Here is a 23706-nt window from a genome sequence, read left to right on the forward strand (position 1 = left end):
AGCCCCCCCTTGCTGCGTGCATCGTGATCTCGCAGATGCAGAGTCTCTTGCAGAAGAAGCAGGGTCACCTTCTGTCATTCCAAAAAGAGAGCTGATAAACATTTAGAATATATTTGGATAACACGCTTAGCCTACACCCTGGTAAGTCAGCCGTGCATGTTTGTCCATTGTTGGCGTTACATAGTGTCTGTCCATGGTTATATAACGCTAGGGCAACACAGGGATGAAGGAATCTCTCGCATGGTTCCTTCCCATACATTTTTCTCGACCACGTCAGATTGCAATCTAGTGTGTTTTCGATCTCTAAACGACGTATTCTTCATAAATATGAAATGAATACTCTAATGTATTGTTGTCAATACCTTGATATAGCCTATCTAATGCCAGGTATGTTGTTATTTTGTATGTTGTAGACTGTTTTATGTTTCACGTGTCATTTAAAAAATGTGGTTGTGCTAAATTGTAACATATTTGGCAATTGTCTTATTGCTTTAGGCTACGTGAATGTTTTTTATTTCAATTTTTTATTTCATGAGATTCTACAAGAGATGATGTTTTCCATCATGCAGATGTTTTCCTCTGATCACATACTGTCACTATTAAGTTATATTGCCTGGTTATTCCTGAGTTTTGACCTTATATAGGCTATATAGGCTCATGTTTTCCTTGAGTAATTGAAGCATGGCTTAGCGTTTTCTGGGGGTAATTGTAACAATGTAACCTAACCTGTGTATGAATAGAGATCGAATATAATGACTTTAGGATAAAAGACTACAGGCTATCGGCCGCAGATGCTATCACCACAAGTCCTTAAGAAAACAGACTGACCAAGGTTGTGAGATTGCCGTTTATGCCCCCTCCTAGCACGAACAGTGAGAGGAACTAGACAATTGAGGTAGCCTGGACGAATAAGCAAGGTCGCAACGATGCTTCTGAAAACTATTTAATAAAGCAGTCGACCAACGATGAATAGTAGTCTATATTTATTGTTTAGTAGGCTATCAGGTGCAACATTTGTAATATGTAATGCCAGAAAATCGTAGAATAGGGTATGCAGAATAGGGTATGAATAGGGTATTGAATACTAATGAGGGCATTCCGGTCTGCTGTTATGTAATAGCCTGTCATAACACAGTGCCATCGTTACTCTATCGTCAATGTTTTTCTCGGTGGAAGCACTGCTGCTCGCCTCACGTATCAATAACATTATTACAATTCCACGAATGGCATTTCCTATCGTGTGTCTTAAGGAAATATATCTCAGCACAGTCAAAACAGAAGATAGTCTGGTAGAATGCACATGCCTAAACATTTATGCAGTTTGGAGATGTTTATATCATTAATGATTCTTCTGCACCACTAGTGATGGCTGTAGGAGATAGCCAGTTCCCAGTTGTAGGCTGTGTGTTAAGGGGTTGGAATAAGGGGATGTTAGGCCCTTTAGAGAAACGGGTTGTTTATGCCTCGCTCATCAGGGTGTCAACACTGTCCATGAGGGGATTGACTGCCTCAGCATAGTTTATTGATGCTGAGGAAGGGAAGGTAGCCTATTACCGCCATCTGTTCTGTCCGTTGTCTCTTGGGAGCTGTCCATGGTGCTGAAATTGAGCTCTGGTGGACCGCACTGTCTGTAAGCCTGTCAGCAAAGGTGCCAGTGCCCCTGAGTGAACGAGATGTGGCTGCAGAGGAGGGAGAGGATGGACATAATGCAGTGAGGGGAATAATCCAATTGTAGTGCGCCATAAGCAGTTGTAGCGGGTTTTCTTTTAATTAGCTGACTCCATGCACTCTCCTATACCTTGGAGTGGAGTCTTTCAACAGGAACCGTTCAATATCAGTTGACTAAAATGAATCTCTCTTGTTGATTGATACTGAGTCCATGCTTGGATTAATCTGGAATATTTTCTTTATTCATTGTGCATTGCAAAAACACACTTGCAGTGTTCCAAGTGCCCACACAATCTCTTGGAGGGAAAGCTAGTCTAAAGTTGGCACCGACATTCACTGCATCCAAGTCTCTTGACATAAACTGTGTCCTACCTTCACCCATTTGTTTGTTCTCACAGACAATGTCAGTTTGTCACTGATCTTGGATTAGTTGAGATTCTCTGTGTCATGTCTGTTAATCTCTTGTGGGCAGACTACATATGACCAATTACGTGATACTTTAGTTCTTGGTTAACCAAAATTACATGTCTGTGGGTGAGATGCTCAGTTCCTATAACTTCCTAAAATGGAAGCAGACAGGGAAGCCTCCACAGTGACATGATTCAAAAGCAAACTGCTACAAGTGCCATGTGTGCCCAGTGCCCATCATGCAATATGAGTCATCTGGAAAATATGTCTACGCATCTCTGTTGTGATAGAAGAAGGCGTTAATAAAAGTGGGGCACCGGCCCTCAACACAAAGCTTGTCAGAGGCAAACACAACTGCCATTGATTTCTGGACTTGTATTGTGCTCTTAGTTTCTGAGAACCTGTCGCAATTATTTATTTTCTTGTAATGACATACAGTAACTGAGATCAGAGAAGTGTGTGTTGGGCAATTAGTTAGAATTATAATATCTGCACAATTCACATGGTTATTGCATCCCGGTAGGCCCTTCTAACCCTTGTCTGTTTTCCCTAGCTTACACTATTATCTTCAATAGCCTACATTATTTAATATTTGAGATTCTTCAAAGAAGCCACCCTTTGCCTTGATGACAGCTTTGCACACTCTTGGAATTCTCTCAACCAGGTTCATGACGTAGTCACCTGGAATGCATTTCAATTAACAGGTATGCCTTGTTAAAATTGTATTTGTGGAATTTATTTCCTTAATGCGTTTGAGCCAATCAGTTGTGTTGTGACAAGGTAGGGGTGGTATACAGAAGGTAGGTAGCCCTATTTGGTAAAAAAAAAACAAGTCTTTATTATGGCAAGAACAGCTCAAATAAGCAAAGAGAAACGACAGTCCATCATTACTTTAAGACATTAAAGTCAGTCAATGTGGAACAATTCAAGAACTTTGAAAGTTTCTTCAAGTGCAGTCGCAAAAACAATCAAGCGCTATGATGAAACTGGCTCTCATGAGGACCACCACAGGAAAGGAAGATCCAGAGTTACCTCTGCTGCAGAGGATAAGTTCATTAGAGTTAACTGCACCTTAGATTGCAGCCCAAAGAAATGCTTCACAGAGTTCAAGTAACAGACACATCTCAACATCAAATGTTCAGAGGAGACTGTGTGGCCGTCATGGCCTTCATGTTCCAATTGCTGCAAAGAAACCACTAGTAAAGGACACCAATAAGAAGAAGAGACTTGCTTGGGCCAAGAAACACAAGCAATGGACAATAGACCGGTGGAAATCTGTTATCTGGTCTGATGAGTCCAAATTTTGGTTCCAACCGCCCTTGTCTTTGTGAGACGCAGAGTATGTGAACGGATGATCTCTGCATGTGTGGTTCCCACCGTGAAGCATGGAGGAGGTGTGATGGTGTGAGGGTGCTTTGCTGGTGACACTGTCTGTGATTTATTTAAAATTCAAGGCACACTTAACCAGCATGGCTACCACAGCATTCTGCAGCGATACACCATCCCATCTGATTTGCGCTTAGTGGGACTATCATTTAGTTTTTCAACTGGACAATGACCCAAAACACACCTCCAGGCTGTGTAAGGGCTATTTGACCAAGAAGGAGAGTGATGGAGTGCTGCATCAGATGACCTGGCCTCCAGAGTGAAGGAAAAGCAGCCAACAAGGGCTTAGCATATGTGGGAACTCCTTCAAGACTGTTGGAAAAGCATTCCTCATGAAGCTGGTTGAGAGAATGCCAAGAGTGTGCAAAGCTGTCATCAAGGCAAAGTGTTCTTCAAGGTGGCTACTTTGAAGAATCTAAAATATAAAGTATATTTTGATTTGTTTAACACTTTTTTGGTTACTACATGATTCCATATATGTTATTTAATAGTTTTGCTGTCTTCACTATTATTCTACAATGTAGAAAATAGTTTTTTTTTAATAAAGAAAAACCCTTAAATGAGTAGGTGTGTCCAAACTTTTGACTGGTACTGTATGTATGTGAGTTTTATCCACAATCACATTTGTGGGTTGTTTTATATGTCCAGTGCTTGACTTAGACAAGAGTTCACCGGAGCTGAGTACCGGCACCTCAAATGTTCTACTGCTTGAGCTCCTGCTCCTCTTGTAGAAAATTCTCAAAAGTATTGTGGAGCTCCTGCACCTAAATATAAACAGTACCGGCACCGAAAATGAGTATCGGCACTTATTTCAGTCCAAGTCAAGCACTGTGTAGGTAGGTATAATAACATGCTTCACTTTTCTTGCTTCTCAGTGTGGTTGTGGAAACTGCTGCTGCGTAGAGCCTGAAAGTTTGTATTTTAGCGTTCGATTATGATTTGTGCTCATGCATCCAAATGGCTCTATCACTGTAGTTATCATCCAGAGCAGTGGTATTCAAGCTTTTTCAGCAAGGACCCAATTATTTTTACCATAACTTTTGGGGACACAATTCTTCCCCTAAAAAAATACTTGCAACTCCACCCCAAATCTAAAGACACAATCGGGAAATACATTTTAAAAAACTTTTTACATCAACAAATAACCTTCAATTCATTGCATTTATATATCTTTCTGAAACGAAACCAATAACTACATTTACATCTTTCTCAAAAATCTTTGTATATTGTCCAATACACAAATTTTGTTCCTAAAAAAATGACATGATTTTGTGTACATTTTGGCGACCCCACTGCAGGTCCCCCCTGACCCTGACTTTGAATGCCACTGATCCAGAGAGTAATGGAATGCTCTTTAATTCTGCAGCTAGTGACCGGTCTGTCAGAAGGAAAGCAGTGGAAATAGATAGCAAGCTTAATCACAACAGAGGAAGCTAACCATAATAGAATAGGGCACTCTATGTAGTTTTTTATCCCCTTCCTCCACTTAAGTGTTTATCTGTTTTGTACGTGTTGAAACAAAACTGAGGATGAACAAATATAGCTTTGTGGAAACATGGAAGATTACATCACATTGTATTTCTGAGATGTGTCATTTGAAATTTGATATCAGATTTGCAAATTGGCTGTAAACGACAACAACTTTGTATGGTCAGTGCAACATTTTGGCAACTGTGTTATCTAACACCCAGCAGGTAGCCTAGTGGTAAGATCTTTGGGCTAGTAACTCCAAGGTTGCTAGTTCAAATCCCTAAGCCGACATGGGTTATGCACTTTTCACACTACACACTTGTATAGGTTACATGGTTGTACAAGTGCGAAACAGGACAAATATAAACACAATGTTGGGTTTGTTTGCTAACAGAATAACAGATGACCAGTCTCCATTAATATAAAACATTGGATGATCCTCAAAGATTGAACCTTGTTTTCATGAAGAGGTTGTTGCGGTGACTATATCACGATTAAGAGCAAAGGGCCGGTGGTGCTGCAAACAGTATTATTAATATTATTTTTTTACATTGAAATTTGAGTAATTTAGCAGATGCTCTTATAGTGAGTGGATACATTTTTAGTTATAAAACGAAACAGTATTATTAGCGTTTCAGTGACATTAGAATGGACAGCGACCATTCAGCCAGATTCAGTACCTAAACAGCGACCGTTTTCTCTCATAGGTTCTGCTCCGAGGAAATCCCTAGCAAGATAATGGGGAGTAGGTCACAGGAGGTTGGTGGCACCTTCATTTGGGAGAACGGGCTCATGGTAATGACTGGAGTGGGATAATTGGAATAGTATCAAATACACCAAACACATGGCTTCCATCCATTATTATGAGTCATCCTACCCTCAGCAGCCTCCATTCGAGTTGGCCTATCTAGGAAGCTGGGAGCTTGGATGGCGAATGGCTCCTCTGAGAACTACTGCTAACCTGATTCAGCCATATTGACTTTCCCAACCAAATGTTAGGAAGCCTTACTCATGTCTCAGTCAAATTATCCAGTGATTCATAAAACACAACACATTCACTTTCTGTGGGAAGCCCGGTACACTGACATTACATTATATATACATTATATATCTCTCTAGTAATCCAAAATTGAAGTTCCAAAAGTGGAACAAGAAGTTGCACTATTAACTATTATGATGTTATTAACTATTTTTATTTTCAAATGCAAAGTCTTCCAATGTAGATTTACTTATCAAATACACTTGTTTGTCTTTTACTCAGATTAGGAAATCTGTTGCCAAGGTAACAACTTTTGGTTTGATCAGTTGATGTTCACTTCAGATCTCATTACTTGAAATACAAGAGGGAGAGAGAGAGCTCCTGCTCCTCTGGAGCGAGAGGCCTTATTATTAAAGGTGCAATATGCAGAAATCACTCTACCATTTCCTGGTTGCTAAAATTCTAATAGTTTATCTAATTTCAGTTTATGTAAAAAAAACTAAAAACAAGCTAGTGTAGAGAATCATTGTACCTGTAAACGAGTGCGCTGAGAGTCGGGAAGCAAGTTCAGGGAGAGACACAAGCAATGCACCGACATGAAAACAGAGTCAATAACACCTGAGGAAAGAACCAAGGGGAGTGACAGATACAGGGAAGAAAATCAAGGAGGTGATGGAGTCCAGGTGATTGTCATGAGGTGCAGGTGCGCGAGACGATAGTGACAGGTGTGCGGGATAATCAGCAGCCTGATGACCTAGAGGCCGGAGAGGGAGTATATGTATACTTTATATTTTCATCTGTTTGAAGCTGGTGTACAAAACCGAAAGTAAAAGACACAAAAACTAAACTTAAGAACTGGAATCATAGTGCACATCGAACAGATCTACCGCTTCTTAGACTTGCTTTCAATGAGAACTCACATTTCTATGTGAATTTGGTCCGGTCATCCAAAAAGTTACATGTTGCAGCTTCAAACCCGGGGCGACAGGTAGCCTAGTGGTTTGAGTGTTGGGCCAGTAACTGAAAGGTTGCTGGATTGAATCCCCAAGATGACAAGGTAAAAATCTGTCATTCTGCCCCTGAACAAGGCAGTTAACCCACTGTTCCCCCGTAGGCCGTCATTGTAAATAAGTATTTGTTCTTAACTGACTTGCCCTCAGAATAGCCTCAATTTGTTGGAGAACGGACTCCAAGGTGTCGAAAGCGTTCCACAGGGATGATGGCCCAGGTTCACTCCAATGCATCCCACTGTTGTGTCAAGTTGGCTGGATGTCCTTTGGGTGGTGGTACACACAATAAACTTTTGAGCATGGAAAAACCCAGCAGTATTTCCGTTCTTGAGACAAACTGGTGTACCTGGCACCTACTACAATACCCCATTCAAAGGAACTTAAATCTTTTGTCATGCCTATTCACCCTCTGAATGGCACACATACACAATCCTTGTCTCAATTGTCTCAAAGCTTAAAAATCCTTCTTTAACCTGTCTCCTTCCATTCATCTACATTGATTGAACTGGAATTACCAAGTGACATCAATAAAAGATCATAGCTTTCACCTGGGTTCACCTGGGCTGTTTATGTCATGGAAAAAAGTGTTCTTAATGTTTTGTACGTAATATAATGTGTGTGGACATGACCTATGTGATAGTGTTACCAAGAGAGAAGCTCTTGGATGGTGCGGGTCCAAGGGGTCCCACCGTGAGAGCCAATCTGTTAGTGGGAGGTGATAGTCATTTGTTGTTGCTGTGACTGTATGGAGTCCTGTTCTCAGAGCAGGCAGTGGTGTCTGACAACCTGTGAAAGTGGAAGAGGGAAAGGAGGGAATGTGAGAACGGTGAGTCTGAAGGATAGCCCGGCTGTCTTATCTCTCCAGGCTGCGGGGAGAATAGGAAGGAAGTAATAATGTGATATCTCCCTTTATTGGCTGGGATGAAGCCTTTACCAATAGGTAGCTGAGGCACAGCTAATAATAATTATTCTCTTGTCCGTGCTTAAGACAAAATGCTTTATCTTCCAACCTCTGACATTTTATCTTAACATGATCGTTGGTCATTGTGAAAAAGATGACAATGATTCAGCTTCAGCCCCAGCCTGTAGGGATGGACTGGATGACTCAGCTTCAGCCCCGGCCTGCAGGGATGGACTGGACTGACTCAGCTTCAGCCCCCGCCTGCAGGGATGGACTGGATGACTCAGCCCCAGCCTGCAGGGATGGACTGAACCAGCTTCAGCCCCAGCCTGCAGGGATGGACTGGACTGACTCAGCTTCAGCCCCCGCCTGCAGGGATGGACTGGATGACTCAGCTTCAGCCCCAGCCTGCAGGGATAGACTGGATGACTCAGCCCCAGCCTGCAGGGATGGACTGAACCAGCTTCAGCCCCAGCCTGCAGGGATGGACTGGACTGACTCAGCTTCAGGCCCCGCCTGCAGGGATGGACTGGATGACTCAGCTTCAGTCCCAGCCTACAGGGATGGACTGGATGACTCAGCTTCAGCCCCCGCCTGCTTGGGATGGACTGGATGACTCAGCTTCAGCCCCAGCCTGCAGGGATGGACTGGATGACTCAGCTTCAGCCCCAGCCTCAAGGGATGGACTGGATGACTCAGCTTCAGCCCCAGCCTGCAGGGATGGACTGGATGACTCAGCTTCAGCCCCAGCCTGCAAGGATGGACTGGATGACCCAGCTTCAGCCCCAGCCTGCAGGGATGGACTGGATGACCCAGCTTCAGCCCCAGCCTCAAGGGATGGACTGGATGACCCAGCTTCAGCCCCAGCCTCAAGGGATGGACTGACTCAGTGTGTCATACAAGTGGCTTTGGGCTTCCCATAATGGCGACCTACATGGCCTGTTTGTCTCACCTACATGGCCTGTCTGTCACGTTCAATGATCAGTGTTTTCTCCTAGCTTTGGTTTGTTTTATTGTATTTCCTTTTGGATGGGTGGTAATCAAGGATGTATATAAACACATTTATTTATGGTGGTAATACTGTAACCACCCAGGGTTGGTTACCCACTGAAGAGTTGGGTTTCAGGTGTGTCATTCTGAACACTAGGGGTTGTATTGCTCATTAACGTAGGCCTCACTATTTGAACTGGTCAGCATTTGAGGTGTATCTGTTTGCATATGTGTGCATTAGCTTCTCTTCAAATGTTCCAGATATGTTCCCATAATTTAATGTATCCTTTGTGTGTCCTCAGTTCAGAGTGAGAGGCATGAGCAGCCTATATGTGTGTGGATGTGGGGTTTTCATAGTGATGCTCACACTGACATTGTATATCAGAGGCAGTGTCTCTTTAAATGTTTGATCAACTGTGCTGCTGAGAATCCTGGCTACAGTCGGTTCCCTCTCACTAGGTCTGTGTGGGATGCATATGGAGTGGTATGATATCAGAGGCACTGCATATTTTTATAGTCTCATAATTCCTTGTCCCAGAAGGTTCCTGGCCTGCCACAGAGTCAAACACAGAGACTGTGTCCTCCAAAATGTAAGTAAGCAGACTAGACATGCAGTCACACGTTAGAGAGGAACATGGAGGGCACAAGGGAGATATAATGGGCTGTGTTACCCTTTTAAAGGATTTGTAACTCATGGCTCCACAGTCAAGGAGGAGCAATTGGAGGGTATGGGTTTACTGTTGTAGCTACCAAAATGACTGTTATCGGCTTCAAAGTGGCACTTTGAAAACTTTTCCTCTCTGTTTCAGGAACAATTAGAATTTACTCCAGGGAGCTGAATATGACAGCTAAATGCATTTCTACAGTTTTGCTAAAATGCATGGAAAGAGTGTGAGTGTAGGAGAGTGAAGAAAATATCATGGTTAGTAACAATTCTTGTGTTGGTGAATTATAAGAGCTGGTCGTTGGCTCAGATCCATAGACTGTCCGTCCCATCTTCTGTGCTGTGTCTGGTGGTCATATGTTTGGTCAAGGAGACACACTGCCATCTTATCTTCCACATGCTGAATCATGGTCAGATCAGTTTTATTCAAATAAGACTGCAGAAAATAGAGGGCGTCCGCGACACGTATCCCTGAACCTGTCTCTCTGTCTGTCTCTCTGTGTAGGTGACCTCCTGTAAAGGACAGCAGCTCTCTCCAGGGTTTATGGAAACCTGATTTCTCATCCGGCGGTGAAGGTGAGTCTTCAACCTTGTCCTCTTTGTCTAATTCTCTTTAGGATTTAGTATGATTGTCTGTTTACATGGGATAGCACTGCAATGGTCATCAGGCTTCTCAGAGGAACCACATGTTGTTGGCTGTAGTTTAGTCTCTGAGGCATTGTTCTAATGTCCGTTTGGATCATGAATCTTTAACTAAGTAAGCACTCCCATTGGGTTAATAAAAAGCACATCAGCAACCCCACTAATATTTCATGAGGAGGTCATTCCGTTACAGCCCCGGGGTCACTGGGGGTTTCCTGTAAAAGGGCACTGCACTCAGATAAACAGCCATCCGATGTAACCTGTGACATACAGTAAATACTTACCTATGTCCACATACCCTAGACCTTCTCTGACTTGTTCTTGGTGTCCTCTAGTATTTAACCTTTCATTCCAAATTTGGTCTCACCTGGTCTATGGATTGCTGTTCAATCCTTTACTGCTGACTTCCCCTTGCAGTTTTGCTGGCAAAGTAAATTATAAAATCACAAGCGCCTTCATCATATAGCACATACACTGTCAAACAATAATTCTGGAATAATTACAGAGTTTCTTGTTTGATCACTTCCTCTTTGTGGTCTGTAAAAAAGCACCTTCCTTCTCACTCCCGGGAGGTGATGAGAGGAGGCTGTGTTTGGTTAGCACAGACATGTCGTTTGCATATGCAGGGTCGTTAGAATGGATTCTCTGCTCATCATCAACACATCATGGCCCGGATCTGTGGGTCTACTCTACTCCGGGAAGCACAGCTGTCTGGGCTGGGGAATAGAAGGGAGCTGCATGGGAGCAAACTGGAGCCTAGAACAAACACAGGGGACCTAACCTGCACACTCCAAACCACTCAAGCATACTGATCTGTGTTGGTGGGAAAATAGGGACTCCAGGAATTGTGTGTGTGCATGTACAGTACATGCATGAAGTCCTGTAAATCAATAGTGTGCGATCCATCAAATGCACAAACTGCAAGAATGAAAATAGTTAGTCAGGTTACCCATTGTTCTTTTGTAGTCATAATGCATACACTGACTGTACGCGATAGTCAGATTAACCTTCATCAACCAAGACCTTAGACCTTAAAGTGACTGATCTCTCTGTGGACTTAAGAGTTGTGTATTAATAGAAGCATAAGATGCTTATGGTCTGCACATTTAGACAGAGCTCCTGTCTTTGTATCTCAACTGTCAGGCATGGTTGGTCATGTCTGTTTGGTGCTGCTCATATACTGCTTTGATTGACTTGAGGTTGTGATACTACCAAACCCGTAGTAGACCCCGTACACTTTGCTCTGTATGTATGCATCTGCTAAACTCTCTCTGACACTTCTAAACTCTCTCTGACACACCATAATCATTGTAGTAAGGTAGTTATGTAGGTGTTATGTATAGGTGTTACAAAGGCTAAGCTGTAGATTAATGTCAATAGTTTAGACACGGTGTTAGATAGCATGTAGATTAATGTCAGTAGTTAGCATGTAGATTAATGTCAGCAGTTAGCATGTAGATTATTGTCAGTAGTTTAGACATGGTTTTAGATAGCATGTAGATTAATGTCAGTAGTTAGCATGTAGATTAATGTCAGTAGTTAGCATGTAGATTAATGTCAGTAGTTAGCATGTAGATTAATGTCAGTAGTTAGCATGTAGATTAATGTCAGTAGTTAGCATGTAGATTAATGTCAGCAGTTAGCATGGAGATTAATGTCAGTAGTTAGCATGTAGATTAATGTCAGTAGTTTAGACATGGTTTTAGATAGCATGTAGATTAATGTTAGTAGTTAGCATGTAGATTAATGTCAGTAGTTAGCATGTAGATTAATGTCAGTAGTTAGCATGTAGATTAATGTCAGCAGTTAGCATGTAGATTAATGTCAGCAGTTAGCATGTAGATTAATGTCAGTAGTTAGCATGTAGATTAATGTCAGTAGTTAGCATGTAGATTAATGTCAGTAGTTAGCATGTAGATTAATGTCAGTAGTTAGCATGTAGATTAATGTCAGCAGTTAGCATGTAGATTAATGTCAGTAGTTAGCATGTAGATTAATGTCAGTAGTTTAGACATGGTTTTAAATAGCATGATTGGTAGAGTGCTGTAGAGATGGCTGTAAAGAAGGTTCTCCCATCTCCACAGAGGAACTCTGCAGCTCTGTCAGTGTGACCATCTGTTTTTTTTTTTTTGTTTGTTTGTTTTTTTCACCTTTATTTAACCAGGTAGGCTAGTTGAGAACAAGTTCTCATTTGCAAATGCAACCTGGCCAAGATAAAGCATAGCAGTGTGAACAGACAACACAGAGTTACACATGGAGTAAACAATTAACAAGTCAATAACTCAGTAGAAAAAAAGGGGAGTCTATATACATTGTGTGCAAAAGGCATGAGGAGGTAGGCAAATAATTACAATTTTGCAGATTAACACTGGAGTGATAAATGATCAGATGGTCATGTACAGGTAGAGATATTGGTGGGCAAAAGAGCAGAAAAGTAAATAAATAAAAACAGTATGGGGATGAGGTAGGTAAAAATGGGTGGGCTATTTACCGATAGACTATGTACAGCTGCAGCGATCGGTTAGCTGCTCAGATAGCAGATGTTTGAAGTTGGTGAGGGAGATAAAAGTCTCCAACTTCAGCGATTTTTGCAATTCGTTCCAGTCACAGGCAGCAGAGAACTGGAACGAAAGGCAGCCAAATGAGGTGTTGGCTTTAGGGATGATCAGTGAGATACACCTGCTGTAGCGCGTGCTACGGATGGGTGTTGCCATCGTGATTTGTAGATGACCTGGAGCCAGTGGGTCTGGCGACGAATATGTAGCGAGGGCCAGCCGACTAGAGCATACAGGTCGCAGTGGTGGGTGGTATAAGGTGATTTAGTGACAAAACGGATGGTACTGTGATAAACTGCATCCAGTTTGCTGAGTAGAGTGTTGGAGGCAATTTTGTAGATGACATCGCCGAAGTCGAGGATCGGTAGGATAGTCAGTTTTACTAGGGTAAGTTCTTGATCACCTCCCTGACCAAGGCCTTTCTCCCCCGATTGCTCAGTTTGGCCGGGCGGTCAGCCCTAGGAAGAGTCTTAGTGGTTCCAAACTTCTTCCGTTTAAGAATGTGTTCTTGACCCTCAATGCTGCAGAAAGTTTTTGGTTCCCTTCCCTAGATCTTTGCCTTGACACACACCTGTCTCAGAGCTTTACGAACAATTCCTTCGACCTCATGGCTTGGTTTTTGCTCTGACATGCACCATCAACTGTGGGACCTTACATAGAGATGTGCGTGCCTTTCGAAATCATGTCCAAACAATTGAATTTACCACAGGTGGACTCCAATCAAGTTGTAGAAATATCTCAAGGATGATCAATGGAAACAGGATGCACCTGAGCTCAATTTCACATTTCATAGCAAAGGGTCTGAATATCTAAATAAGGTATTTCAGTTTTTATTATTACAATTTCTAAAAACCTGTTTTCTCTTTGTCATTAAGGGGTATTGTTTGTAGATTGATGAGGGAAAACAAACATTTAATCCATTTTAGAATTGTCAGTAGTTTAAACACGGTGTTAGATTTACATTTACATTTACATTTAAGTCATTTAGCAGACGCTCTTATCCAGAGCGACTTACAAATTGGTGCATTCACCTTATGACATCCAGTGGAACAGCCACTTTACAATAGTGCATCTAAATCTTTTAGGGGGGGGTGAGAAGGATTACTTATCCTATCCTAGGTATTCCTTAAAGAGGTGGGGTTTCAGGTGTCTCCGGAAGGTGGTGATTGACTCCGCTGTCCTGGCGTCGTGAGGGAGTTTGTTCCACCATTGGGGGCCAGAGCAGCGAACAGTTTTGACTGGGCTGAGCGAAAGTCAAAAAATTTTATCAGGGAACTGTACTTCCTCAGTGGTAGGGAGGCGAGCAGGCCAGAGGTGGATGAACGCAGTGCCCTTGTTTGGGTGTAGGGCCTGATCAGAGCCTGGAGGTACTGAGGTGCCGTTCCCCTCACAGCTCCGTAGGCAAGCACCATGGTCTTGTAGCGGATGCGAGCTTCAACTGGAAGCCAGTGGAGAGAGCGGAGGAGCGGGGTGACGTGAGAGAACTTGGGAAGGTTGAACACCAGACGGGCTGCGGCGTTCTGGATGAGTTGTAGGGGTTTAATGGCACAGGCAGGGAGCCCAGCCAACAGCGAGTTGCAGTAATCCAGACAGGAGATGACAAGTGCCTGGATTAGGACCTGCGCAATATGATCGCTTCCTGTGTGAGGCAGGGTCGTACTCTGCGGATGTTGTAGAGCATGAACCTACAGGAACGGGCCACCGCCTTGATGTTAGTTGAGAACGACAGGGTGTTGTCCAGGATCACGCCAAGGTTCTTAGCGCTCTGGGAGGAGGACACAATGGAGTTGTCAACCGTGATGGCGAGATCATGGAACGGGCAGTCCTTCCCGGGAGGAAGAGCAGCTCCGTCTTGCCGAGGTTCAGCTTGAGGTGGTGATCCGTCATCCACACTGATATGTCTGCCAGACATGCAGAGATGCACCTCGCAAATCACCATTCGCCACCTGGTCATCAGAAGGGGAAAGGAGAAGATTAATTGTGTGTCGTCTGCATAGCAATGATAGGAGAGACCATGTGAGGTTATGACAGAGCCAAGTGACTTGGTGTATAGCGAGAATAGGAGAGGGCCTAGAACAGAGCCCTGGGGGACACCAGTGGTGAGAGCGCGTGGTGAGGAGACAGATTCTCACCACGCCACCTGGTAGGAGCGACCTGTCAGGTAAGACGCAATCCAAGTGTGGGCCGCGCCGGAGATGCCCAACTCGGAGAGGGTGGAGAGGAGGATCTGATGGTTCACAGTATCGAAGGCAGCCGATAGGTCTAGAAGGATGAGAGCAGAGGAGAGAGAGTTAGCTTTAGCAGTGCGGAGCGCCTCCGTGATGCAGAGAAGAGCAGTCTCAGTTGAATGACTAGTCTTGAAACCTGACTGATTTGGATCAAGAAGGTCATTCTGAGAGAGATAGCGGTAGAGCTGGCCAAGGACGGCACGTTCAAGAGTTTTGGAGAGAAAAGAAAGAAGGGATACTGGTCTGTAGTTGTTGACATCGGAGGGATCGAGTGTAGGTTTTTTCAGAAGGGGTGCAACTCTCGCTCTCTTGAGGACGGAAGGGACGTAGCCAGCGGTCAGGGATGAGTTGATGAGCGAGGTGAGGTAAGGGAGAAGGTCTCCGGAAATGGTCTGGAGAAGAGAGGAGGGGATAGGGTCAAGCGGGCAGGTTGTTGGGCGGCCGGCCGTCACAAGACGCGAGATTTCATCTGGAGAGAGAGGGGAGAAAGAGGTCAGAGCACAGGGTAGGGCAGTGTGAGCAGAACCAGCGGTGTCGTTTGACTTAGCAAACGAGGATCGGATGTCGTCGACCTTCTTTTCAAAATGGTTGACGAAGTCATCTGCAGAGAGGGAGGAGGGGGGGGGGGGGAGGATTCAGGAGGGAGGAGAAGGTGGCAAAGAGCTTCCTAGGGTTAGGGGCAGATGCTTGGAATTTAGAGTGGTAGAAAGTGGCTTTAGCAGCAGAGACAGAGGAGGAAAATGTAGAGAGGAGGGAGTGAAAGGATGCCAGGTCCGCAGGGAGGCGAGTTTTCCTCCATTTCCGCTCGGCTGCCCGGAGCGCTGTTCTGTGAGCTCGCAATGAGTCGTCGAGCCACGGAGCGGGAGGGGAGGACCGAGCCGGCCTGGAGGATAGGGGACATAGAGAGTCAAAGGATGCAGAAAGGGAGGAGAGGAGGGTTGAGGAGGCAGAATCAGGAGATAGGTTGGAGAAGGTTTGAGCAGAGGGAAGAGATGATAGGATGGAAGAGGAGAGAGTAGCGGGGAGAGAGAGCGAAGGTTGGGACGGCGCGATACCATCCGAGTAGGGGCAGTGTGGGAAGTGTTGGATGAGAGCGAGAGGGAAAAGGATACAAGGTAGTGGTCGGAGACTTGGAGGAGTTGCAATGGGGTTAGTGGAAGAACAGCATCTAGTAAAGATGAGGTCGAGCAAATTGCCTGCCTTGTGAGTAGGGGGAAGGTGAGAGGGTGAGGTCAAAAGAGGAGAGGAGTGGAAAGAAGGAGGCAGAGAGGAATGAGTCAAAGGTAGACGTGGGGAGGTTAAAGTCGCCCAGAACTGTGAGAGGTGAGCCGTCCTCAGGAAAGGAGCTTATCAAGGCATCAAGCTCATTGATGAACTCTCCGAGGGAACCTGGAGGGCGATAAATGATAAGGATGTTAAGCTTGAAAGGGCTGGTAACTGTGACAGCATGGAATTCAAAGGAGGCGATAGACAGATGGGTAAGGGGAGAAAGAGAGAATGACCACTTGGGAGAGATGAGGATCCCGGTGCCACCACCCCGCTGACCAGAAGCTCTCGGGGTGTGCGAGAACACGTGGGCGGACGAGGAGAGAGCAGTAGGAGTAGCAGTGTTATCTGTGGTGATCCATGTTTCCGTCAGTGCCAAGAAGTCGAGGACTGGAGGGAGGCATAGGCTGAGATGAACTCTGCCTTGTTGGCCGCAGATCGGCAGTTCCAGAGGCTACCGGAGACCTGGAACTCCACGTGGGTCGTGCGCGCTGGGACCACCAGATTAGGGTGTCCGCGGCCACGCGGTGTGGAGCGTTTGTATGGTCTGTGCAGAGAGGAGAGAACAGGGATAGACAGACACATAGTTGACAGGCTACAGAAGAGGCTACGCTAATGCAAGGAGATTGGAATGACAAGTGGACTACACGTCTCGAATGTTCAGAAAGTTAAGCTTACGTAGCAAGAATCTTATTGACTAAAATGATTAAAATGATACAGTACTGCAGAAGTAGGCTAGCTGGCAGTGGCTGCGTTGTTGACACTACACTAATCAAGTCGTTCCGTTGGGTGTAATAGTTTCTACAGTGCTACTATTCGGGGGCTAGCTGGCTAGCTAGCAGTGTTGATTACGTTACGTTGCGTTAAAAGAACGACAATAGCTGGCTAGCTAACCTAGAAAATCACTCTAGACTACACAATTATCTTTGATACAAGGACGGCTATGTAGCTAGCTATGTAGCTAGCTACGATCAAGCAAATCAAACCGTTGTGCTGTAATGAAATGAAATGAAAATGTGATACTACCTGTGGAGCGAAGCGGAATGCGACCGGGTTGTTGTTGGCTAGCTGTTAGCTGTTAGCTGTTAGCTAGCTAGCAGTGTCTCCTACGTTAAGGACGACAAATAGCTGGCTAGCTAACCTCGGTAAGTTAAGATAATCACTCTAAGACTACACACTCTAAACTACACAATTATCTTGGATACGAAGACAGCAAAGACAACTATGTAGCTAGCTAACACTACACTAATCAAGTCGTTCAGTTGAGTGTAATAGTTTCTACGGTGCTGCTATACGGTGGACGTTAGCTATGTGGCTAGCTGCAGTAGACTACGTTAGGACGACGAAATACGATAATTACGCAATTATCTTTGATACAAAGACGGCTATGTAGCTAGCTAAGAAGAAATTGCTAAGATTAGACAAATCAAACCGTTGTACTATAATGAAATGTAATGAAAAGTAATACTACCTGCGGACCGAAGTGCGAATGCGACCGCTCGCTCCAACCCGGAAGTTGGCAGTAGGTAGACATGGTGTTAGATAGCATGTAGATTAATGTCAGTAGGTAGACATGGTGTTAGATAGCATGTAGATTAATGTCAGTAGGTAGACATGGTGTTAGATAGCATGTAGATTAATGTCAGTAGGTAGACATGGTGTTATATAGCATGTAGATTAATGTCAGTAGTTTAAACACGGTGTTAGATAGCATGTAGATTAATGTCAGTAGGTAGACATGGTGTTAGATAGCATGTAGATTAATGTCAGTAGGAAAACATGGTGTTATATAGCATGTAGATTAATGTCAGTAGTTTAAACACGGTGTTATTTAGCATGTAGATTAATGTCAGTAGTTTAAACACGGTGTTAGATAGCATGTAGATTAATGTCAGTAGGTAGACATGGTGTTAGATAGCATGTAGATTAATGTCAGTAGTTTAAACACGGTGTTAGATAGCATGTACATTAATGTCAGTAGGAAAACATGGTGTTAGATAGCATGTAGATTAATGTCAGTAGGTAGACATGGTGTTATATCGCATGTAGATTAATGTCAGTAGTTTAAAAACGGTGTTAGATAGCATGTAGATTAATGTCAGTAGGTAGACATGGTGTTAGATAGCATGTAGATTAATGTCAGTAGGTAGACATGGTGTTAGATAGCATGTAGATTAATGTCAGTAGGTAGACATGGTGTTATTTAGCATGTACATTAATGTCAGTAGGTAGACATGGTGTTATATAGCATGTAGATTAATGTCAGTAGTTTAAACACGGTGTTAGATAGCATGTAGATTAATGTCAGTAGGTAGACATGGTGTTATATAGCATGTAGATTAATGTCAGTAGGTAGACATGGTGTTAGATAGCATGTAGATTAATGTCAGTAGGTAGACATGGTGTTATATAGCATGTAGATTAATGTCAGTAGTTTAAACACGGTGTTAGCATGTAGATTAATGTCAGTAGGTAGACATGGTGTTATATAGCATGTAGATTAATGTCAGTCATCATTAGTCCTTCTGTAAAAAAACAAATTAATTAGAAAAGTCAAATAAATAAAATAAAATACAAATTGAAATAGGGCTTCTGCAGTTTTATTTTTACCCTCCATTTACATTGAGTTATTTTTACATTCAGTTGTTTAGCAGACACACTAATCCAGAGCAAGTTACAGTTATAGTGCATTCATCTAATAGCTAGTTGAGACAACCACATGTCACAATCGTAGTAAGCACATTTTTCCTCAATAAAGAAGTAATCAGCAAAGTCAGTGCCAGTAGGAAAAGAAGAAGGAGGGCTGCTAAGACTGAGATGTCTTATTTAAGATACTCTTTGAATAGGTAGGGTCTCAGATGTTTTTGGAAGATGGGCAGGGACTCCGTTGACACACCGTGTCTGTGATCATTCTAGATTAACATGGGATTATTGTGAGAGTGTGTCAAGGTATGTAATGCCTCTACTTGGTTATCGCAACGTCAATTTGCACCTCAGTGCTGTTAACCATCCATCATGTATGTATTCAGGTTATTAAGACCTATTGAAGCCAGGGGAACATTTGAGAGAAGGTGGGAACTCTGAGAACAAAATGGAGAAATTCTCTATTGAAGCTGTCTGATTTAGAATGAATGAAAATCCTAATTCAGCCATGTTAAAAGAATCACACACACACATATATACACACACACTCTGGCAGTATTTACCGTGCCTTTGAAGAGCCCCCATCAGTATTCTGAGGAGCGACAGGCAGTTAAACGTAGAGAAGGAAGAAGAAGGCTGGTGTTTGAAGAGCTCCGCTCACAGATTTACTATCGCCTCCTTCCTTTCACTCCTTTCCCTGCTCCTTCTGTCTCTGTATCTCAGCCCCGGCTCTGTGAAAACCTGGACCGGTGTGAAGGGCCATGAGAGCCCTGTCCACATTCACTATCTCTCTCCCAGTTAGAAGGAAGTGGTGGAGCGGACAGACATTGCTGCTTCCTGTACAGTGCAGCCAAAGAGGAAGAGGCGAGATCATGGTGCAGCTAATTTTCTTCCCTTCCTTTAAAATCCTTTAAAATATCTCAGTCTTCCTCCTCCTCCTCTCTCTTTCTCCTCCTCGGCTCTCCACCCTACTCTCTTCCCTCCCTCCATGGGTTTCTCTGTTTACCACACTCAATGTCACCAGGAGGCTTGTGGGTTACATAAGCATTGCAGCAGCACTATCTGGACAGGGGTGTGTTATATCAGGACTAGGCGTCACATGTGCTAAGGGTGTGTGTGCGTGGTGGTTTGATGTATGGGGGCAATACATGTCAGTGTTGTAGGTTAGCGTGTATGTGTGTGGATGGATGTGTGTGTCCAACGTATGTGCACTCTGCAATTTGTGCCTTGAACAAAGCTAACACCCTTGCTTTCCGTGCGATATCAGCAGTTCCAAGCCTGGGGATCTACACACTATCCATTCAGCACCTATCTCTTTTTCTTTCTCTCTGTCTTTCTTTCTCTCTGTTACCTGGACAGGGCTGTAGAATATGAGTATGATGCTACACAGTGGCTGCTAATAATAATGCTTCTGTAACATTGGGGACATGCAGTCCTTAAATTGCACACACAGCCAGCAACAGAGCCGCCATCAAAATAATGAAAACCATGCTGCCCCATTGTACTTTGCTATAAATTTGCATCAACATTTTGCTCTCCTCGAAGCTTTGTAATGAAAATGATTGCTAATCATAATGCAGTGTGTGCAGTGAGGACTTTCAAGACAGAGAGAAATGTGTAATGCAGTATGTGCACAGGGAATTCATACCTGTATATTCTGAGGCTCTTGATAGAAAACTGCTATTCAAACATTGCATTAACCTCTATTAATCTCTCAATTACAATGAATGGAACTATGTTCAGTATACCTTGACTTTGATCTCTTCATGTTGTAATTTTGACATTCCTCCATCTTACAGCTCCAAGATAGACTGTGAGTTATTTTATGTACATTCTCTGTTTTTTTCCCCTCCTTTTCCTTTAAGAGCTTTTTCACACCGGACCAGTCAGTCAATGCCCCCTCAGGGATTATGGAGTATGCAATGGTACTTTAAAATAACATTCTAATAGAAAATGGTAGGTTGTCGCTCATGAATTAACAAAATAATTTTCCACATATAACATCACACTAAGGTGTACGGCGTTCAATGTATAACAGGGAATGATAGTATGTCTATTTTGCTCCAGAGAAGTAGCTCATTGTTCCCGCGATGGCCCAGATGCTAGGGCGGCAGGTAGCCTAGCGGTTAAGATTGTTGGGCCAGATGCTAGCGCGGCAGGTAGCCTAGCGGTTAAGAGTGTTGGGCCAGTAACCAAAAGGTCGCTGGTTTGAATCGAATCAAGCCGACTAGGTAAAAAAATCTGCCAGTGCCATTGAGCAAGGCACTTAACTCGAATTGCTCCTGGATAAGAGCTTCTGCTAAGTTATGTAAATGTATGTAAATTGTAAAGGCTTTTGTTTGTAATGTATTTTTTGTTACGCGTCGGATCCAAGTAAGACTAGCTAGACTAGCTCTGGCTAATGGGGATCCTAATAAAATCACATAAAAAAAAACTCAAAGCTGCTTATTCCGATATTGCTATTCTAACATTATGGCAAGGTTTTGGCTTTGCTGCATGGCTAGTCTACTTGGTTCTGGCCTGTCTTGTAGCATATAGACATTTACTGTGGCTATTATACTCATCCTGTAGCTGTGTTTGTTCTCAGCACCATGCTCAGGGCTGGGTCCGCTCTTTGTTGACACTGTGTATTGACTCTTGTTGATTTGACAGGAGTGATTTAGTATGTGGTGTGAAGGTGGGAAATGAATCAAGTCCCCCTGAGAACATAGGTTGAGTCTGCTTTACCCATCTTCATTTTCTCAGGAGAAAGAAAAGAAAGACATAATGAGAAAGAGAGATGTAGAAAAAGAAAGGCAGAGTCTTTTGACAGGGACAGAGGGCCCAATATGTCTGTCCCTTGAATCTTAACAAGCCCACAGAATTCAATACTGACCAGTCTAAGCTTGTCCCATATGACCGGGTCAGTGTCTCTTGCCTGCTGGAGCAATGACATCAGCAGCTGTTCCTGCTGTACTCTAACGGAATGCTGGGCCTGGGCTGGACAGGCTAGGATGAAATATCTAGCATGAGAGCTCATTGTAATGGGGAGGGAAGCAGGGAAAGATGTGAGGGAGCTGGGTGTGGTGGTTTTGTTCCTCCACCATCCAGGGAGAGATGGAGAGGCGGAAGGCCTGGCCCTGCAGCAAGCCCTAGAGCTCTGTTATCTACTGTAGGCCACCTCTGAATCAGAGAACTGAGTTACACGTTTGTCTCCCCAAATAGGGATCCCATCCAGCCAGACCTCTCTGTGCAGACAGACAACTTAGGGAGCTTTAAAACATGTTTTAATATTTTGCAGAAACGAAAGAGAAAAATAGAATATTTACAACTGGTAATTCATTTATTTTTCCTGTGTGAGTTAGCGAGAGAGAGGGTGTGTGTATTCATGATGACAGAGATTAGTTGTATGAGCAGGATGTATTACATCTGTGTGTCTGTTTGTTAAGGCCAGATCTGAGTAGACATTTAGGGGCAATGTGAATGCAGTGGTTACTGGTGTATTTGTACTGAATCACTCTGGCTGAGCTCATTATGATCATTGTGATGGTGTACAGCGCAGTCCCGCCCACATGCATTTCTGCACCATACTGGTTTCCCTCCCACTCACACAAGGAGGAATGCATCCCACGCACACAAACTGCAGTGCATTCACATTATGCTCAATACTGCTCAGATTCTGACTTGGATTAGGTTTGCTTCCAGTCAATGATCCAGTCCTTTCTCCAAAGAGATTCCAAAGAGCAGCCTGTAGAACTTATATCTCACTCAGTGCTGCAGCCCCTTCATTCCCTCTCTTCATTCCCTCTCTCTGAGAGGACATTTGATATGTTGCAACAGTACTTCAATCTCATATATCAGTGGGTGTGTAGTGGGGGTGGGGCAGTATGCATATCGTCGTCCTCATATGACGTTTCACCCTCCTCACATTGTTGCAAGGGTAGGCTCATCGCGAAACAGGCTTCCCTAAAACAGGAAGCCTGGAGAACTTCCATGGCAGAAATCAGCTAAAAAGACGGGTCGGAAGCTGATGTAAATCAGTGACACCTCGCAACACGTCAAGCCAATGAAATGCCTTGCTTGGGCGGCACTCCGAATGTGTGCACCAGATTAGGGAAAGTTAGAAATTGTGTCATAGGGACTGGTCCAATTGAATTGAAGGTGTCATGGGGACTGGTCTAATTAAAGGTGTCATGTGGACTGGTCCAATTGAAGATGTCATAGGGACTGGTCCAATTGAAGGTGTCATAGGGACTGGTCTAATTGAAGGTGTCATAGGGACTGGTCCAATTGAAGGTGTCATAGGGACTGGTCCAATTGAAGGTGTCATAGGGACTGGTCCAATTGAAGGTCTCATAGGGACTGGTCTAATTGAAGGTGTCATAGGGACTGGTCTAATTGAAGGTGTCATAGGGACTGGTCCAATTGAAGGTGTCATATGGACTGGTCCAATTGAAGGTGTCATAGGGACTGGTCCAATTGAAGGTCTCATAGGGACTGGTCTAATTGAAGGTGTCATAGGGACTGGTCCAATTGAAGGTCTCATAGGGACTGGTCTAATTGAAGGTGTCATAGGGACTGGTCCAATTGAAGGTGTCATAGGGACTGGTCCAATTGAAGGTCTCATAGGGACTGGTCCAATTGAAGGTGTCATAGGGACAGGTCCAATTGAAGGTCTCATAGGGACTGGTCTAATTGAAGGTGTCATAGGGACTGGTCCAATTGAAGGTCTGAAATATGACATTTACATAAGTATTCAGACCCTTTACTCAGTACTTTGTTGAAGCACCTTTTAGATTATGTCAAGGCACATTTCTGCAGCATTGCTTCCATCATTCTTAAATGAAAGAAGTTTGTTACCACCAAGACTCTTCCTAGAGCTGGCTGCCTGGAAAAACTGAGCAATTGGAGGAGAAA

The 23706-nt window shown here is 43.8% G+C and overlaps 1 protein-coding gene across 2 annotated transcripts in view; it reads left to right on the forward strand.

Annotated features, from left to right (window-relative positions):
- LOC118360901 (protein kinase C and casein kinase substrate in neurons protein 1-like) overlaps positions 1 to 23706 on the forward strand; it is a 53477-nt gene continuing 29771 nt past the window's right edge. For both annotated transcript variants that reach the window (XM_052485189.1, XM_052485191.1), the window contains exons 1-2: positions 1 to 141; positions 9982 to 10052. The gene's annotated coding sequence lies outside the window, so the exon portion shown is untranslated. The remainder of the gene's footprint in view (positions 142 to 9981; positions 10053 to 23706) is intronic.

The sequence above is a fragment of the Oncorhynchus keta genome, chromosome 28 (assembly GCF_023373465.1).
Source record: "Oncorhynchus keta strain PuntledgeMale-10-30-2019 chromosome 28, Oket_V2, whole genome shotgun sequence".
Taxonomy (NCBI): domain Eukaryota; kingdom Metazoa; phylum Chordata; class Actinopteri; order Salmoniformes; family Salmonidae; genus Oncorhynchus; species Oncorhynchus keta.